General features: G+C 37.2%; 1 long non-coding RNA gene across 1 annotated transcript; it reads right to left on the minus strand.

The window, feature by feature from the left end:
* Positions 1-10,672: 10,672 nt before the first annotated feature.
* LOC106958451 (uncharacterized) lies at positions 10,673-12,937 on the minus strand. Its single transcript, XR_001427156.1, has 3 exons — positions 12,923-12,937; positions 11,012-11,015; positions 10,673-10,822 (listed from the first exon to the last, which is right to left on the minus strand). It is a non-coding gene; the product is annotated as an uncharacterized LOC106958451 (long non-coding RNA).
* Positions 12,938-20,036: the final 7,099 nt, after the last annotated feature.

A 20,036-nucleotide genomic window follows, 5' to 3' on the forward strand; every position in this document is an offset into this window, starting at 1 on the left:
TACTTTAGTTCACTATATGTAATAAGTACAAAGCAGTGCATATAATGAGGAGGGAGGTTGTTTCTCAGACATTCTAACTCAGGCTGTATTGAAAGAGAACAGCCTTTCAATACAGACTCATTAAATTAAGAACGCCTGAACCAGTTGTGTTTTGATTTTTGATAAGTTTACAATTACAATGTCCAATAAGTATGACTCCAGCACAGATACAACAAACAGAAATTATTAAATTGGTAATATTGAATTAAGACAGTTAGCAGTTTTAAAAGCATTAGTTTTATTTTTATTTTTTCTAAATGCTGAATACACTTTCAATTAAAAAAAAATAATTTGTTTACATTTTAAGCATAGCAAAACATGTGAAACTTTGTAATCTGCATTCTGTGTGAGAGATCCACAGTATTCCTGGAGTGGGCTTGTACCTCTGGCCCACTCTGAACACAGTTCTAATTTCACAATCTTGATTAGCAAAATAAAGTTTCAATAACACAAACTAAGACTGTTGCCTGCAAAACTCGCCGATGTAAAAAATATGTCAGACGTTTCACAAATAATTCATGTAAATAAAAGGAAATGTCTTAATTCCTGAGGAACTTATAAATGTAAATAAACCTTGTTAGGACAGATTTACTGTGCTGGACACAGTAACTGTGTTTTCATTAATATTGTTGATGTTTCAAACATATGATGGCCAACTGTAACCAAAGCTTTCAACAGGTCCACAAGAATACTACTCATCAGTAAATGTGCAGCAGGCTTGTCCTGCAGGTGAATCAGTGTCATACAACATTTTTGAGAAAATCCTACTGTTCATGAAAATACTAAAAAGTGCTTTTGTTGCTGCAACTCCTAAAATCAGCATTTTTGTAAGTTGATCTGATCCTCAGATATCCTACTTGGTGATCAGGTTCAAAATGCTTGGAATATAGTAACACTCTGTGTGTGCTCAGTATTTTCCCTCCTTCCCCACCCATCTGAGCAGGCCTTTGTAACAGACTGCAGAGGCTGCCTCTCTCCCTCAGCTCATTCAGCATCACACCCTGCCCTTGTGCTGGACATCAAATGACCAGCTCACCCCCTGAGGAGCTCTCAAGTTTCTTCATTTCAGCAGCCGCCTGGCTCTCCCCTGGTCAGCAGCCGGCCACGCAGGGAGAGGGGACATCTGCCTGTCTGAGGATAAGGGACCGGCTGGCTCACTATCCGTCTGTCAGCCCCTCAAACTGGACCGTGCATGTCACCGCTCCACTCCTTTTTGTTATTCTGGACAGAATGCAGGGATCTGATATGTGGCATTGTTTGTGCCATACTGTTCAGGAAGACCAGACAGTTTGAGCTAATGCACAGAGATATGCAAAGGGTTATATCCTATTTTTTATTATTATTTTGTTTTTGTTTGTCGCATATTCTTCATAGAGAGAAAACAAAACTGTGAAATACGACAGCAGAAAAAAAAGTCCCAAAAAAAAGGGTAAAATGACCTGCAGTGATCTATCCCATAAAGAAGTTGTGTCCAGTAGATAATCTTTTCTATGCTGATGTAAACAAGATCCATTATAGATTATTCCATAATGATTATCTCTATCTAATTACACACACTTTTTCCCCATCAAAGAAGGATGCAGCAATCAATACACACATTTGCATAAAAATCTATTTCACAGTAACCGAGGGATTAAGTCTGAGCTCCCTGGAAGAAGATGACTTTGGCCTTGGCACCCATCTAACCTGCAAACTAATTCATTTCCTTCCTAAACTTAATATTTGTTCTCCTCGTCTGACGCTTTCTAAATGGGGTAATAGTGTGCATAGGCGTGTGGTTATAGGAAGTGAGGAGCGCTACTGAAACCAAATGTGAAAATGTTAATTAGCTCTCAAACCGGTAACAGGGGTTTAAATATAATTGGATTATATGGAAACAACCGCAACACATCCATGTAGAAATTGTGCAGCTCTACATTTATTATCAGGTTTTAATCATATTCTCATCAGCCTTGCTTTAACAAAGAAGAAAATAGCATAATAGTTTGTAGAACCTGACACCCCCGGTGCCCAGAGAGAAGCAGCGTACTGTAAATGATCCTGTATTTTTGACTGCTGGCCCGGAGCCACATCTATGAGCAGAAGAGGACCAAGCTCCAAAGAGCCTCCTGGACTGAGCCGGAGGTGAAGGAGAGAGTATCACACTCTCCTTGTCAGCTGCAAGGGTAATTACTGCTGGCTGAAATTACTCAACATTTGTTTATTAGCTCCCCAGAGCACACTGTAAATAGATTGTCTGTTATAGTCCGATCACATTAAAACCCTGTGCTGTGTGAACCCGCCTCACCCCGCCGCCGCCTCCTGTTTTCTGAGAGCCAGCCTGCTGCTCACTTATTGAACAGCTAGAACCAAGGAGCCATGTTAAATGTGATTGTTTTCCATTAGCTACATCCTGTCTAATACCTCACTTGTGCGTTGCAATTACTGAATTCTGCCATGCAACATAACCTTCATTAGCTGACTGTAGAGTCCTGCAGCTCCACTAGCCCCTTACCATTACTCATTTTAGTGCTTTACTTTTTTTTTGTATTCATGAGTGGGGAGTGTTTTAATTCAATATTGATTCCTAAGCTAACAATTTGTGCCAGTATTCCGTATAGCTTGGTTGCTTTGCATAATGTCAGCAGTGTCGTGCAAAAGTATTCAAACCCGGTGAGCTTTTCCACGTTTTATTACACTACAACCGTGAACTTGAACATGCTGTATGATATTTCATATGCACTCTTCTTTGTAGAAACACCTTTTAGTGCAAGTACTGTACATCTGGTAGACTTTTGGGGTATGTCTGTCATAGTGTTGCAGGCATGTTTACAGAACAGAACTCCGGGTCACCATGAAACCCCCCCCCATCCACATGGTGAAACGTGGTGGTGGCAGTATCATGCTGTGTAAATGCTTTTCTTCAGCAGAAGCAAGTAAGTTGGTATGAATTGGTGGGAAATGGATACAGCTCGATCCAGCACAATTTGGGGAAAAAAAAAAAAATGTTGTTTTTTTTTATTATTTTGCTACCAGTAAAACTGCAAGCCATCTGGACTACATACCTACCAATATTATACATGTCAACCATAAATGTTCTCCTTAGCACATTTTAGCTCAAGATCTATAAAGTAGGATCAATCAGATCAGTAAAATGTCCAAGTCTTGCCAGAGATTCTGATTTGGATTTTGAGTGAGAGAACTAAACACCAAAATGATTTTTGTTCCTGTTTGTAGGAAGTTCCACCCATCTCAAGATTTTGCAGGCTCCAATAGGTTTTCTTCCTGGCATTTCCTGTATTTTGCTCCATTTGTCTAGTTGACAAAAGGGATCTGAATATGTGGGTATGCCACACTTTTAGGATTGTTTTTGTAAACTGCTTCATCCATTTTCCTAAATTTTACTGTTATGTTGCTTTATGTTTATCTCTCTTTATAAAATCTATCAACGTTCTTGTTTGTCTTGTGGCACAATGTGTAAAAACAATACGAGGGTTTAGATACAGGCAAGGAGCGATTAAACAATAGCAAACCGTGTCTGTTCTTGTGTTCATAGTGGCTGTATTTGGTTCCTGTCAAAAATGACATTCTGAAACATTTGACCCACTAAAAATGAATTCTTGGCTAGAGCCTAGTGACAGTGGAGAGCAATTCATTCCTTGAAAATGTAAGGAGATAAAGAAAGAAAGGAAAAAAAAAGCAGAGGCGTGCAATTGGGCTGTCAAAAGAACAGGGGAGTGAAATAGAGGTGTGGGGGAGAGAGAAGGGAAGAATTGAGTATATTAATGTGAATGAAAAATATGAATGAAATTTATATTCACAGCTGTCTCCACAGAAATCCTTTCACACTGTTTGAAGCATTACACCAAATAACTCATCCCCAGGCAGCGCTGGAACACTTTGGTGATAATAGCCCAAATGTTGTTCTACAGACAGAAACATTTGTATCAGAGATATTTAGCTGTAAAATGAACTAAAACAGCATGCATTGTGTGCCTGTGACAGGTAGAGCATGGCTCCCTGGGAACTAGAGTAATAAAACGCTATCTTTCTGTGGCATTCTCCCTTTTCCTCTAATGCTACCCTAATAAAAGCTACCGCTGAGGTGACTGTGCGCAAATAAGGGCCTAAAGCTGCTGGACATCTATCCAAGCCCCCTGGAGTCACATTACACCCACCTAATGGCCACTCGAAGCTTCATTAGGGTATTAATTCTCCATGTTTGTGAAATGATTCCATCTGTAATGTGACAGTCTCTGGCTGCTAGCAAGACAACTTGTTGTTATTGTTGTCCCACCGCCTCCATTCTACTCATTTTATCCTCCACCCCCTTCCTTTGCTAAGCATATTGTTATTCTTACTGTGTCACTGTCTCCGTTTTTCAAGGGAAGAGAAATCTGATAATACTGGGAGTCCTTTGAGATGCAGGCCAATGAAATAGCTCTAAGCGCTGCCAAAAGCGTAGTTCCATCTGACCAGGGGAGCAGATGGTCAGATCCACCCCTGGGTTTGGAAAACAAGGAGCCAGACTAAACATTAGATGTCATTTTGCATTTTTAAATACATGTCACCTCTCTTAACCTGCAGGATGTCTGGATGCAAAATTCACAGTCAACAATGTTGTGGAACCCATGTGGTGAGGATTTTTTAAAAAAGGCGGCCAACTAAACTGACCACAACATTTTGTCCAATGCCTATTTCAGTGGATCTCCAATAACAGGCGAAATTTGAAGATTATTGTGTCATGTGTACAGTAAAGATAGTGGAGAAAGAACTATTTCTATAGAAGACCAGTTTCTTGAAAAGCATTTTTGTTTTCTTTCAAAAGTGTAATAAACAGAATTTACACTCAAGTCAGAGCAACTTTGGTCAGATTTCCCAAATCTAAATGAAAAGAGAAATATTGTGTTTTAGCACCAGAAAAGCTAACAGTCTAATTCTAAAAAGTGCTAGAACATAAAAAAATCACAATCTGGCTGTCTTTTATGCTACAGTACACTTATTTTACTATACACTTCTCTGACACAAAAAGATCCTTAGGAGCTGCGCTTCTCTAAAGCACTAAGTGCACTACTATATGTGGGTAATAATCTCCCAGACGTATCATCATACACATATGGCAGACACTCCTTTTCAAAACCAAGATGTAAATGCAAGAATGGAGTGAGCACCGTCACTTTCCCTGGGGTCTGATATGTGAACTGAAATAGGTGAAAGCGACTGATTTCTCCTCACTCACCAAAATACTGTAGCTCCTCTGTTCGGGAGCCCAGGATACTGAAACAACTGCAACTTCGGCTTCAAGAAAAGGAACACCCAACGTTGATGGATGAGAATCCAACACAATTCATCCGACGGCTATAACAAATAACTCCACCAAAGTGAGCATTCAGATCATCTTGCAGACCATAAAACTTTGTGAGGCTAAGCTTTGTCAGGTAATATTACTTAATAAATATTTTAGCTTTTATTTTTTTAGTGGATTAACTGTATATTGTTGTTGCTGTTGTTGTTGTTGCTGTGTCTTCCTTGGATTGCAAAGTTTAACGGAAAGTATCATGCATTGCAGAAATTGCAAAAAAAAAAAAAAAAAAAAAAAAAAAAAAAATCCCTCCCAAATTTACCCCAAACTTTTGCTGTTGATGTGTTAAAAGTTCCTGATTCCAAAAGATGATCCCACATTTACTGCAGAGGTCTGAGGTCTCCTGTAAACAAACTATGTTCATTATTGTACAAGAAGGGCTCACTCTCTGTCTTTACTGACTATAAAATGTAAAATGTTTTCCCAGAAGGTGAAACTATTTATATGAATAGTTGAAAAAAAACTGTTAATCTTAGATCGTGACGCTTAGCGACATAGCTGGTCAAGCCCTTTCCATAGGGTTTAGCAGTGGTAGTTCTTACATGAATGGCTCCCAGGTCCAACGTTTCCCTGTGCATCCAATCCCCTTTTTTTTTGTTTTGTTTTCACATTTATATCAGCTTAATTAACTGTAGTACTACAGTAAAATTACAATCAGTGCAGTTTGTGTTAAACAAGTCAAGGAGTCAAACTCTAAGCTGAAAAGTATTTAGTATTACAAGACCGTTTTTTTTTTTTTTTCCATTACTGCCTTCATGCCACTTAAACCTAAAACCTCTTCACCACTCTGATCCTATCACTTCTGTGCTTACATCCTTTATCTTGAAATAGCACCGCAGTGTCTTGAAGGATATCAAAGTGGGGTGAAATGAATTGGGAATATTTAAAATGCAAATAAATTCTCTTGTTTCAAAGACAGCAATATCAGAAGGTTTGGGAATGGTGGGAGAGCACTGCTCATCTCTGTCGGTGAAGAATTTCCTTCATCCCCACGAAACTCCTCAAGATATAGCTGAAGTGCAGGATTTTGACACTTTTGAAGTAAAATGATAATTGCCTTTAAAGATGAAGGAGGGAAAAGAGAGAGGAGATGAAGGATAAAAGGTTGGAAGTAAAGTGAACATCAGGGTGGTGAGTCGGGAAGCAAAGAGACAAGCTGCATAAATAGTCATGAAATTGCAACTTTTTGACTCGTATTGAAGTTGAGAAAGAAACATTCAGCAAGAGGCCAGCAGGCCAGACTAAATAATCCTTGACGCAGCCTCTCAATTCAAGTCTGTTCTTAGCAGACAAGATTTCAATGTAAATATGCTATTACTCTATCATTATGGTGATCTGATTGCATGGCTTACAGGTCAGCCCATCCACTGTTAATTTTACATGCAAACGCTTTTTTTTTTTTTTTGTCTTTTGAAAAAAAGATCATGCCGATATTAACTTCTATTAGTTAATATAGCGTGACTAAAATTCAGATTAGACATAATTTATTTTAATATCTGTGTCTAGCTCGGCTGACCATTTAGAAACGGTCTTCCGCTGAATATATCACTCGAATTGGGATAATTTGCACTGAATGGTTGAGACACGCCTCACTTCACTGTTGTGGTGGTGTGAAGTCAAGGATGATTCATTCTTGCTCCTTCAGGTAAAACAATCTACAGTTGGTAAATTTATCCATCACATTTAACACATTAGATTTCTACACAGCTGCAGCCATGTGCTTGTCAAATTCAATAAGGCCTTCTTGAGGTGTATTTGTTATAATTTAAGATTAATGCCCAGATGCACTGAAAAAAAACAATTTTGATTTTTGTGTCGTACATATTTGGAGAGTAAAATAAACTCACTTACTTACACTCTGCAATGTGTTTCAGGCCTTTCTTCTACAAGGTGCTTTAATGTACTATGCACTCGGCACAATTTATGGCTGCTTTATAATTTTACCCTGCTCAAATATATTACATATATCAGAAACCAATTTCATACGTAATATTCTGGTAAATGTTTATCAACGTATTCAGTGGACTGTTTCTCCCAAGTGCTTTTTCCTGAGACTGTAAAATTGTATTGACATTTTACTCAGCACTGAATAAATTTCACAATAAAATTTTAAATCAAGCAGTTGTTAAGGTATCTTTTTCAATAAGCTGCAACCTGTTAATTCATGTGTTGTTATGTTTTATTTGAAGTTATACCTCAATGATTTTTTTTTGTTTATCTTTTTGTCACAGCCAATGAGTCAGGTTGTGACACGTTTTCCATAATCGCAATATAAATCTAATTTTGTTTATTTTTCCTCCAAACCTTGGACATGTTTAGTGACTTTCTTTTGTTTGGATTTACAGCACATCAGAATCCAGACATCTCAAAAAAGGCCAGCACCTGAAAAAAACAAACAAAAAAAAAAAAAAGTACAACTTGTCATTTCATGATCACTTGAGGGCAAATAAATTTGCTGTTGGAGCACAAAATCAGACTTCCTTAGAGCTCAGCTAGAGATGTAGGTAACTTAGAGAAGAAGCATGGGACAGCTTTGAGAAAATCAACTGCTTAAAGTAAGGCACTCCTACAATTTACCTCTCTCTCTTGGTTATGGTGTGAGACGATGAGTCAGAAATAATGTTTTATACTATTAATTCTCCTCACTCAATTATTTGGTCCTCAAATGAATGTTTATTAGAGTCAGAATTTGATGGTGATTTGATGGAGAGCCGGCCCTTTCTAAATGCCAGTAACCTTGAAATAAAAGATTCATTTTGAATTAGCTAAGACAATATTTTGCATGCTACTTTTCTTCCCCGATTGCTGTAAAAGTAGTTTGTGGAGTAGATTTAGCATTGGTCTTTGTTTTGTTTTGTTGTTTTTTGTTTTTGTTTTTATGTTTTATGTTTGTGTATTTAATTGCATCATTAGAAACTAAACAAAATGTGGTAAATCACTGATTACATTAAATCTTAGTTTGCAGTGTTTTTCTTAAAGTCCTTAATTGAAGTATGATCATTTTGTTTGATGTCGTATACATTTTAACCTGAATAATATCCAGAAATCCCATTGCTTCTTTACATTTTTATTGAATATAGAAGGAAATGATGTGTAGTTTAAATAGATTTTGACCGCCTTGTTCATTTATAGTAATAGTTTATCATAGCTTTCTTGCCCTACAGATTTCATTCATTTAATAAATGTACTTTAGTGAAAACATCCCAAATTCTGTACTTCATGTTTGGTTGTTCAAGCTAAAAAATTCTGTTCAATTAATCTTTTTTTTTTTTTTTTCTTCACCAACATAGCCGGTGGAATAGAGTGACAGTCCACTCTCAGCGGCAGAAAGTGGGTGTTGAGGATAGGAGAAGTCCAGCTGATTGGAAACATCTGGGTGATTGTAGGGAGCACTCCCACATCATCCAGCGTTGGCTGAGATTTGACAGTGCCCTCTGAAGTGACAGCTTTGACCTCGGCCAGTGTGCATGCACGCAGCTGCCAGAGACGCGGTCTGCTTGGAAAAAAGAGAGCGGACAGAGCCAGACGCTCTAGGCACTAGATGGTACCGCTGCTCTTGATGGGAGCTCTGCTGACAGCCAACGTTTCAGCGGGGGTAAAATACAACCAGCTTGTTCGTGCATTTGGAACCAAAAAAAAGTGACCATGCAACAGCTTTCAGAACACTGAAGGCACATTTTTCTTCCAATGTGTGCCAAAATATTTCATTTTCCATCTGATCTGTTGCTGTCTGCTTTTTGTTTTGTTAAAGAAAAAGCTAAAAATATATAGTGTGAGAATATTATAGCATCCTACGGCACAATGCTAATGAAATATAATCCATGTTTTGTTTTTCATAAGACAATGTCATGTAAAGATATTCAATAAATTAGACCAAACAAGCTTTTCATTTAAGCATTTAAGCTTCTTTTAAATGAACTTCATGCTTCTTGAATATCTTTTAACATTTTTCTTTGTACATTGGCTGCTTAATTCTTTTATTATTTTTTTTTTCTTGTTTTTGCATTTATTTAAATTCATCACCCACTGAAATAATAAAGTTGTAGTAAACTGAAGAATAAATATCTTTTTTTTAGATGGTGGCAGTATTTTTTACATTTTCATAAATAAGAAATAAACTAATTTTGTGTCTGGCTAATGGCAATGAAATATCTAAGAAGCCAGTTTACAATAAAGTCTGTTTAGTTCTGTGCTTTAAGGAGAGAAACATTAGCTAAAGCATAGAGCTGACAGTTTTAATGACTACAACTACCGTATATTTTACCCAATATCTTTTGGGGGATAGGCTAAGATTGATTATATTGATTTTTGTGCAGATCAGAAAATAAATATGGAAATAAAAGGCTACAGCGTGACGCCAGATTCACCATGCGACCATGGCCACACCCCTTTGACAGACATTTCAGAAGACAGTTACATCAACCTATCTTTTGTCACAGGGCACAGTTTCATATTGATTAGGTCAACAGGGTCTATTATGGACCTTTCAAAGTACAACATGACACTTCCTTTTCTCAGGGGTTGGGGCTTTAGTGATGTCACCATTTGACCATGACGTTTTCTTAGGGAGTTTATGATGACTATTGACTGTATGTTTTGTGCCACTGACTTTCTTTGCAGGACTTACATGAATTATTTTATTTTATTATTATTATTATTATTATTATTTTTTATCTTTGGCGGTCTGGCCCTAGGAGAAAACGCCTGAAGAAACGTCTTCTTCCATGGACCTGGACATTGGTGGTGGAAGGATAGTGAAGAACTGAAGGGATATTGAGGAAGTGAAGAGTCAATGACAGAGAAGGGGTGGAGGTGGAATAGATATGAGATCTGGCCTTATGATGATTGGACGAGATGAGGAGAACACCAGCACTGATAGGCTGGGAAAGAGAGGCATGATGAAGCGATTGGCTGAGCAGGTGAGATGAAGAGAGTCTTGCCATTTGAATTTACAGTAGGCTTCATTTCAAGCAAAAATGGCCAAATTTGTTGCAGAGCATGGGAGAAACTTCTGTGTTGACTGTTTGACTGGATAAGAGTGGGTGAGAGTATCCAGCCAAGCAGTCAACCCATTAGTTCTTGCACCTAATGGGTTGAAGCTAACAACAGGGTCAGTGCAACCCTGCCAGGACTGTGCAAGGGGAACTGACGGAAGTATAATGAGACACTAGAAAATTTCTGAAGAAATTTAAATGAGGCCTGGCAACGTGTGCACATCAGTTGGAACCCAGCCTTCTGATGCTAAAAACCAGCATCAATGTTAAAGTAACCAGCAATGTACTCAGTAGCATGTGGAGAGCCACAAGAATGTTGAGCAATACGGGCTTAGTCCATTCAGTATGATAAAATTAGTGTATAAGCTAAAATGAGCCAAAATGCTAATGTTAGCCGAAATGCTACCAGTGGCATGTGGGGTATAACTAGCATGTTGTCTTACATTGACTTCCTTAATTGAGTGTGCTAAACATGGCTAAACAAAAACAGAAAAGTGAAAATGTTTTTTTTTTTTTCTTTTTTTAATTATTATTATTTTGTCATTGGTGGTGAATACATTATAAAACATTCAAACCTGTTCATACTTTGTGGCAGTTTGTTACTAAAAAAAAAACAAAAACGTTAATCTCTTGACACCAATCTAATAAGTAATATTATTGTTTACAAAACATAAGCTATTTTGAAATAATGCTTATCTGCTTAGACAAGAAAATTACAGTTGGCAAATTTTGCAAAACTAAAAATTTACTAAGTTTACTTTGTGGCACTTAGTTACCAGAAAACTCGTTCATCTCTTAGCAACAGATTAACAACAAATATTGTTATTGTTCAAAAAACTTGAGTTCTTCTGCTCTTATGAAATAGTACTGATCTTATACTACTTGCTACTTAAGAATTGTGTAGTTAGTGAATTTTGCAAAAAAAGTGTTTTTTTTTTTTTTTTTTTTGGCATTGGTGGTACATATATCATAAAACATTCAACACAAAAGTAAAGGATCTGAATAATACTTTGTGGCATTTTGTTACCAGAAAAAAAAAAAAAAACAAAAAAAAACCGCTAATTTCTGAACACCAAGAACACTCTTGTTTATAAAACCAATCATATTTTGAATTACTATTGATATGCTTAGACACAAGAAATTTACAGATTGTAAATTTAGCAAAAATAAAAATCAGATATTTTCTTTGTGGCACTATATTTGCAGAAAACGCGTTCATCTCTAAGCAACATATTAACAACAAATATTGTTATTGTTCAAAAAACAAGATTTCTCCTGCTCTTTTGAAATACTTATCTTATACTACTTACTACTTAACAAGAATTGTGCAGTTGGTGATTTTTGCCAAAAAGTGAAAGTATATATTTTTTCTTTTGTCATTGGTGGTAAATATATTGTAAGACATGTATACTTTTCTGTACTAAGTGTTCCGCCAAGGTGGTGTCTCTGTAGTCTCTGTAACTGGAAGCTCTGCCCTCCTCTGTATGAACTGAGTGTTCCGCCATCTCTGTAGTTCTCTACATCCCTGCCCTCCTCAGTGTTCTGTTGCTATGGTGATTAATCCTCTGAAAACTGTCATGTGTGAGTGAGACACAGAGGGGGAGACAAATTCTAACTCTGTTCTGAGCCTGACACAAAACAGTGTCAGTTAGAGTTTGTTTTGATTTGAATTTGGCTTGCCATCGAGTAACTCGCCATGGTTACTCGAAATGCCAACAGAAGTAATAGCCCGCGTGCCGAGATCCAGCTGCATGTTTTGATTGTGGGGGAGCATGCAGCGGTACAAGCCGCATTAACGGTGAAAGGAAGTGACAGTTATTTAGAGTAATAGTTAATATCTCTCCTATGCATTGCTATGGAAGGCCCTAACAACCAAAAAACAATAGGCCTTTGCAGTGCTCACACATCAACCAGACACTTTTTGTCCTCAAAATTGCTGTTCACTGGATTTTTTTCTGTTTTTCAGACCATTCTGAGTGGAAATCTCAGTAAACCAGCAGTATCTGATATACTCAGACTAGCCCCAAACAACCAAGGCACAAAGTAACTTTCTTGACCATTTTGAAATGAGTTTGAACTTCAGCAAATTGTCTTCATTATGTCTAAATGATTTGAGTTTCTATTACAATGTGGTTACAGTATCAAATGGACAAAAAGGGGACAGTTTTATTTAAATGAGTACAATGGAGTAATAGGGCAATAAGAGTTAAGTCTGGAAATATATTACGAAAACAGAAAAAAAAAATTTACTGCGGAGAAAGAATTTCTGATTTGCTGAAAGCAATCTACAAAGAAACAAGGTACATAGCTAGCACAATACAGCAGAAGATTAGGACATACATGCATACAGCTCAGCGAAAGACAGCAAACTGCGGGCAATTAATTATAATTAGTGACACATGTCATGTTTTCACAGTTATTGTTGCATGTGTCATTTCCAGATTTGAAACCTTTAGCAATACAGCTTTGTTTCCTCGTTATTTTTGCAAAATCTGGCATATTGAAACGTGTCATTGGATATTTCAGTTCAACCTCGCCACATAATGACATTAATATTAATGCATATGGTAATGAAGTTTCCCGAGCAGGAACACTTATTCATATTTGATTCATTAATGTAATGAATGCACAGAATGATCAGATAATATGTTCTTGTGTCCTTGATATGCGACACGGAGAATTAGACTGCCTTAAATTTGAGATAGGTGTGCCTAAGCTGTATTAATCTGTCCTAGAATATATAAGCCATAAACTGAGCAAGGAGAAAAAAAAAAGCAAAAAAAAAAAAAAAAAATGTACAATGTTTTAGATTAAACAAAACAGTGTGAAATGGAGTTCATTTACTTCACCCTCCTCTTTTCAGAGGCACTAAACTGCTTACCATTATTCAAAGATATCTTTTAAATAAGGCCCAAATATGCGGGTGAAACCAATTTAACGAGTGGCCACCAAAGTCGTTTGTCAAATGATCTATATTGAGATTTTGACTGTGTAAGCCTCTTATCATAACTGCTATAAAACACACATCATTCTGTTTCTGCACTGAATTTTAGAGATAGGAAAATACAATAAATGTGACATTTTAAAGCTTGGGCTTACTTGTTAATTAGGAAACCATTTAAATTTGAACTTGGGCGAACTTAGTGTGTGAGTTTGTGTTCAGGAATGAGATTCTCACATGGAAAGGGAGAAAATCCTAGAAGATGTGCTCCATAAGAGATCAGCGAGTCATTTGATTAAACTGCTAGAAAAGTTTAATCTCAGGTGTTTTTCTTTTTCTTTTTCTTTTTTGAAAATTACTTTCTTTTTTTAAAGGACACAGAACAACTTCCCTTTCAATTTTCTATCATTTCTCAGAAAGTTATGTGTGCATAGAAACATTTAATAACAACACAACGTTCACAAAAAAGAAATCAAATTTGTATAAAGCAGTGAGGACATTAGTCCCTTGAAAGAGCTTAATTACACTAAAGGAAAATGGCTTAACATGTTTTATGTATTTGGTTCTACATCACCAACAGAAAAAAAAAATGTTTTTGCCTTCCTTTAACCAACACCTGCCTGTAGCCAGATGCAACATGAATCTTCTAGTTAAATCTTGCAGTGTCTTGCAAAAGTATCCATGCGATATTGAAAGGACTGTTAAATTTGTAAACCACATTTTCCATATTATAGGAGTCCTTTCTGCAATTAAATTACTGAAAGGGCTTACTTTTAACTGAATACTTTTACTTTTTACCAATATATCACAATGGCTACTTAGGGAAGAGTACTGATAAACCTTGAACTGTTACATATTGGCTTATATGGAACTGCAAAACAAAAAGTCTTACAGTTTTCTTTCAACAATGCCATTTTCCTTTACACTTTCCCATGAAGGCCACATTTACAAAGTAGATGAATAATAATTGTTCTGCTGACAGAGTCTCACTTGATAAGTGGATCTCTGCAGCTCCTGCAACGTTCCCATGGGCCTCACAGCTGCTTGTCTAAATAATGGTCTCCTTGCCTAGCCTGTCAATATATGTGGATGGCCATGTGTTGGAACCCTGCTTTCAACGTTTTATCAACTGTACCGCTTATCCATCTTTTGTGTTCCTTGGACTCCGTGATGCTGTTTGTTCACTAATATTATATAATAAACCTCTGAGGCGTTCACAGAACAGTTCAACATAAGGTTTAATTGATACACAAAGTTGGATTCCACTTACAAAGTAGCTGACTTTAGAAGACAAATGGCTATTTTGCGGGACAGCCACAGTAAATAGAGGAAAAAAAAAACATCAAATATATCATTTTTATATTTATTTGTTAAATATTTTTAAACCTGTATATCCTTTTTCTTTATTTATTTATTTTTTATTTTTTTTGCATATGTTGACTTGTCAGATGAATGCCTGATAAAATAAACAGGAGTTTATACAAACATGAGAAAATGTGAGAGACAAGAATATAGCTGGAAAAACATATTTAGCCAGCATCCTGGTACATTATATTATAAGTCAGCTGTTTCAACAATGTAAGTGGACAAGCTGTCGCTAAAGAGCTCCTCTAATATTGGGGGGAAAAATGTGGAAGCAGCTACTTTGGATGATTGAGCAAAATAAATTTTTTAAGGATATTAACAGGAAAGCAGTTGATAAAACAAAGAAACAGTTTTCATTAAATTTTGGACTGGAACAAAATACCACTAAACAAATTACAGAAATCCAATATTTGCTGCACTTTGTGTTTCTACACTTCCAGTGTCGTGCAGCTTATTGGACTCTCTGTCTACTTCAGTAAACACTGCACACTCCACACACTGCGTGGTAAAGATGGATGAGCAACACTCCTCGGTTACTACAGCCACATTTATTTAGAAACAGTGGGGAGAGTTTTGGAGGTGAGGAATAATTCTAGCCAGCGGTTGGCGCCCAGTTTGAGAAAGAGGAGGAGGACCACCATGGGGCATCTGACAGTGATGAAGAGCATGGGCACATGCTGGCAGATTCATCTTGAGCCATAGTGAGAAAGAGAAGGGGGGGTGTTGGGGAGAGATGGAGCTCAGGGGGGAGGGCAGACAATGGCTGAACACAGGTTTAACAATAAAAGCAGCACAGAGTAGTGTTTTCTTTGAGGTTTGCTTTTCGGCAGAGAGTGCTGTAACTCTCTGCAACCTGCTGGAAACGGCAAGGCGCAGAGAGGAAAGAGCGAGGGGGGGCAGACGAAGGGAACTCAAGATTTTATGTGACTCACGAATTGACACAACGCTTTCAAAACATTACCTGCTACTTCCCCGGTGTTGGTCAATTACCTGTCACTCTACAATTCTTTTATTCCCCTTCTTCCGCCACTGTGTCCCCAGTGTGGGACCGCGATGGGGTCAATGCTGATCACAGTCTCTCCAGCCGGCTGTCAGACAGGAGCCAAGATGTATGCTGGGAACCCGCGGATGCAAACGAGTGCATGCCTTTGATGACTTGAGAGATGCACCCCTCTGGTTTGTATTCATGCTTTCAAGCTGCCCTCTGCTGTTCGCATTCCCAATGACAGGAGACTGAGTGGAAGGATTCCTCAATGTTTACCGTCATCAAACAAGTTTGACGAGAGAATTCAAAAACAACCTTTCACTTTCAATGCTGTTCCTTGCCTTGTAAGCTCCTGTTTGACTTTTGACTGACCATAGTGAGCTTGTCTTTCTTCCCTTTTCCATTTATCTTTGTTAAAGTTCTATTACCATGTGCAAGGATAGTTATAAAGCAATCAAAGGACATATGTGAAGGGGTTATTATAGCTTTTTTTTTTTTTCATAAATGATCGCAAAGATGTCAATGCAAGCTTTAATGGCGGGCAAGAGGCGTGGAGGTGAAGCTAGCATTATATGTGTCTGATTAGGTCCCTGCCTATAAAGCTTTTAGTTACCCTGAACAGCTAAAAGCTGAGAGGATTCACTGATTAGTGGCTGTTTTGAGAAAGAACCTATAAAATAGGTGCCGGGTTCAAAGTGATTTACTTTCTTCTTATTTTAACTATTTTTATAAATCATTATTCTCTTTGTGTCAAAAAAAAAGAGAGAGAGAGAATACATGTGGACTACACATACGCAGCTTCATTTAAATGAATTTGATTTACAAAAAAGAAAATCAATCTTCCCTCTTTTTAACCAATTTATCTTGACCTCACGGCATGAAAATTAAGCCTTTTCCTCCTGCCTGACAATTAGATTATTACTGTTATTCTCTGAAATGTGCAGGCCGAATGATAATAAGTTTCTGAAATGCAAGTGGCCCATATGCTAACAAGGGCAACGTATTTCCCCTTCCCATTAACATATCATCTGAATTCAGTTACCTGACACAATTGCAGAGATCAACAGTGTTGATGTGTCAGCTCTGCCTATGTGTTGGCTTGTAGAAAAAAAAAATCGCCTGTGCCATGAGTCAAGTGGATGTTAATGCCCCCACAGACCCACGTCAGTCTGATTTCCCCTCATAAAGCAGGAGTGCATTTGTGCAAAAGCTCTCCTTACATCTTTTTAAGAGAAAATTGTGGAGTTTAACCTGCTAATATTATCTTTCCTCCTTCCTTTGTGCAGGGAACACACGTATATCCACAAGGAATTTGGCACAGTCCACCCAGTCAAGACGCTGATAATCCAAAGTCTTTGACTGCTGATAAGGCAGCCAATTTAACATAATTATAAACCAGCTGCATGAATAGTAACGATTCATTAATTTACCACATAGTGCTGGATGATAATTCTGATCTAGCATTCACTCCCAATTATCACTCATGATAATGATTTCATTAAATCCTGCTCAGTTTTTTTTGGCATTATAAACCTAATTGCAGAAAATACAGTTTAACATAATAAAACTGGAGGCTGTAAAATAAACGGTGTTGGCTCCATAAAGGGAGCATTAGAGAGGTGAGGTTGACAAATAGCTCTCAAAACAAATGCTGTTGACCAACAGTATTATTACCTCCACACTTAATTACTTTTTGCTTTTTGATTTAATTGCTTCAATAAAAATAATCTATATAGCTTTTTAAATTACACTTTCCAAGTGACCCATGTAAAGAGAATTTTATTATGTGCACACGGTAATTACCCTGTCACAGTCCAGTTAGGGGCTATTGTCTGGCTATGCTGTCTAGCTGTTATTGGCGTGACCAGCATGCTCAACTACCTATTTACAGAGCTTATAAGTTTTCAATAATTGCTCAAAATGCACAACAGAGGCACATTTGATTGTATTTTGAGAGAGAAATTGTATCGGTTTCTGAAATATTTCAAACGTCAGAGGTATATTATTATTTTTTTTGTTGAAGAATTACTTTACTTTTTGTAAAACCCGTGGATCAAAATGGAAACAGGAAACCCTAATTGTAATAAAATTCCTTTAATTAAGTAGTTGCGGGTGCAGTGTAATGTGTATGTTTCTAATGAGCTGCTAAAACACACAAAATGGCTCAATGATATTATGCTCCATAATTATTTGGAGTTCTGTTTGGTTGATCCTGCAATTAGAAAGCTGCACATAAGCTGTAAATGATTTCCGACAGCTTGTCACAGCAGTGTGCCTGAATCCGCAACTCGGTGACTGAGGATTTTGTTTAATTCCTCTTCATCAGCGACTCACCAACTGTGACACCTGACATGTCTGACGTATAGACGTTAATTAATAGAGAAAATAATGTGTACAAACATAAAATGTGGAAAAATTAAAAGATCATAGTATGATTTGCATTGATATTAAATAAGTGCTTACGTCTGTAGTTTTCCTTGTCTGTGTATTTCCGCCCTCCCCCACTGGTTGACTAGAAGCTGCCCTGTCCTTTGTATGGGTGGCCTTGTCAGTCCTCCTCCAGTTCCCAGCAACCATGCCCTCAACAATTCCTTCGGCTCTCACCAGAGGGTTTACAGAAGCGTCTTTTTAAAACATGTCCTCCAAGAACCAATACAAAGAAGTGTATAAAATTGGCTAAGTAAATACATTTTGTAAAGTGTGAAGCTTAATAATATAAGCTAGACTGTAAATCACTGTGACAACAGTAACTGACTGGCCACAAATATACAAGAGATTTTTTCTTTGTTTGTTTGTTTCACTCCTGAACAGATTTATCGTAAAATTGAACAAAAGCAACGTACAGGCTTACAGTATAAACAGAATTATTACTGTGAATTATGTTGCAGCTTTGTCATACAACCTAGTACATGTATAACAAAGAATATTACAGTACAAACATCTAGAAAACACCACAGCTTTCCAGTGAAAAACCTCTTTATCTGCATTGCTATACTGCTCATTGCTTTTACAGCAAAAAGCTGCTGTGAATGCAGGGATTTTACTCCTTGTACTGCAGAAATTGTTTTCTATGAACAATAACACTGTAAAAAAGTTTATTGTTAAAATATAATAACTCAGTTGCAATGATTCTCTAATTCATCCTGTATTTTAATTCCACAGAAAAATAATGTACAGTAAATTGCAGTACTGAAGAAATAATAGCCTACAGGCTTACTGTTGATTAAAAAAAAACTGCATAAAATGCTATGTACAATGTATAAGCTGCATACCTACTTTACGTCCCAGTGAAAAGCATACAATAATTAACATATAATTATTGTATAATTGTATAATTGTATAATTAACATATAAGTAACATATTCAAATTAAGCTTCAAATTAAGCAAACAACAGGCATGTATTTTATTCATGTTCCTTAGTTGGTTGATATTACTGCGATTTTAATCTCAAAAGCCAAGACTTTTCAGACATGATGCAATAATAATGAATTATTAGGACTTTTTACTTATCTTTACTACGATACTTTACAATATTCATACCCAAAAGTAACACTAGCGCAGCTCATGTTAAAAGCCAACTTTCAAAGACATTCAAAATTTCCAGCTTTACTTCAAGACAGAAAAGCCTCAAAGCAGAGACTATAGAGTCCTCAGAATCTGTGGCTAAGGGTTAGTGGGGAGCAGTGGGACAGCCTTGGGACTGGGGGCCTTCTTCATGCTGGCTTGCCAGAGAGCTGCCCAAAGCATGGACAATTAGAGGGGTCCCTGGTGCCTCTTTGCTCTCTGTGCGCCTGGTGGGCTGCTCCGTGAGGCACCGGGGGGGTGCTCGAGGAGTTGACTGGGTTGGCTCGCCTGGCTGGGCCAGAGGCATAGAGCTGGGGGAGGCCTGATCTCAATAATCCTTTTGCCCCAAGAGGCTGTCACACCACTCACACTGCTGGAAGCTAGAATGGAAATGGACCGAGGGCTTTCTGAAGCTTTTACCTGCTTGAAGAGCTCATCATTGAGAGACAGAGGCATACTGAGAACTCAGTGTGCTTCAAAGGCAGAGACAAGTTGTTTTTATGACTGAAACGCAGATCGAACCACAGATTTGACATCTGTCTTTTTTATTATGTGAAGTGTGTTGTTTCATATTAAAAACATTTGAATGTGGTGTTGCAAATGTCAAGTATTTAATATTTTAATATTACTTTGTAATTTAGTTTAATTGATTTTTTTTTAAATCTAATTGGTCTCAATTGAATTAATTGCATATGAATCCCATCTCTTTCGAGACACAAGCACTAAGATATTATATATATATATATATATATATATATATATATATATATATATATATATATATATATATATATATATATATATAT

This window comes from Poecilia latipinna, unplaced genomic scaffold (assembly GCF_001443285.1).
Source record: "Poecilia latipinna isolate Pla-1442-1.1 unplaced genomic scaffold, P_latipinna-1.0 Scaffold988, whole genome shotgun sequence".
Taxonomy (NCBI): Eukaryota; Metazoa; Chordata; class Actinopteri; order Cyprinodontiformes; family Poeciliidae; genus Poecilia; species Poecilia latipinna.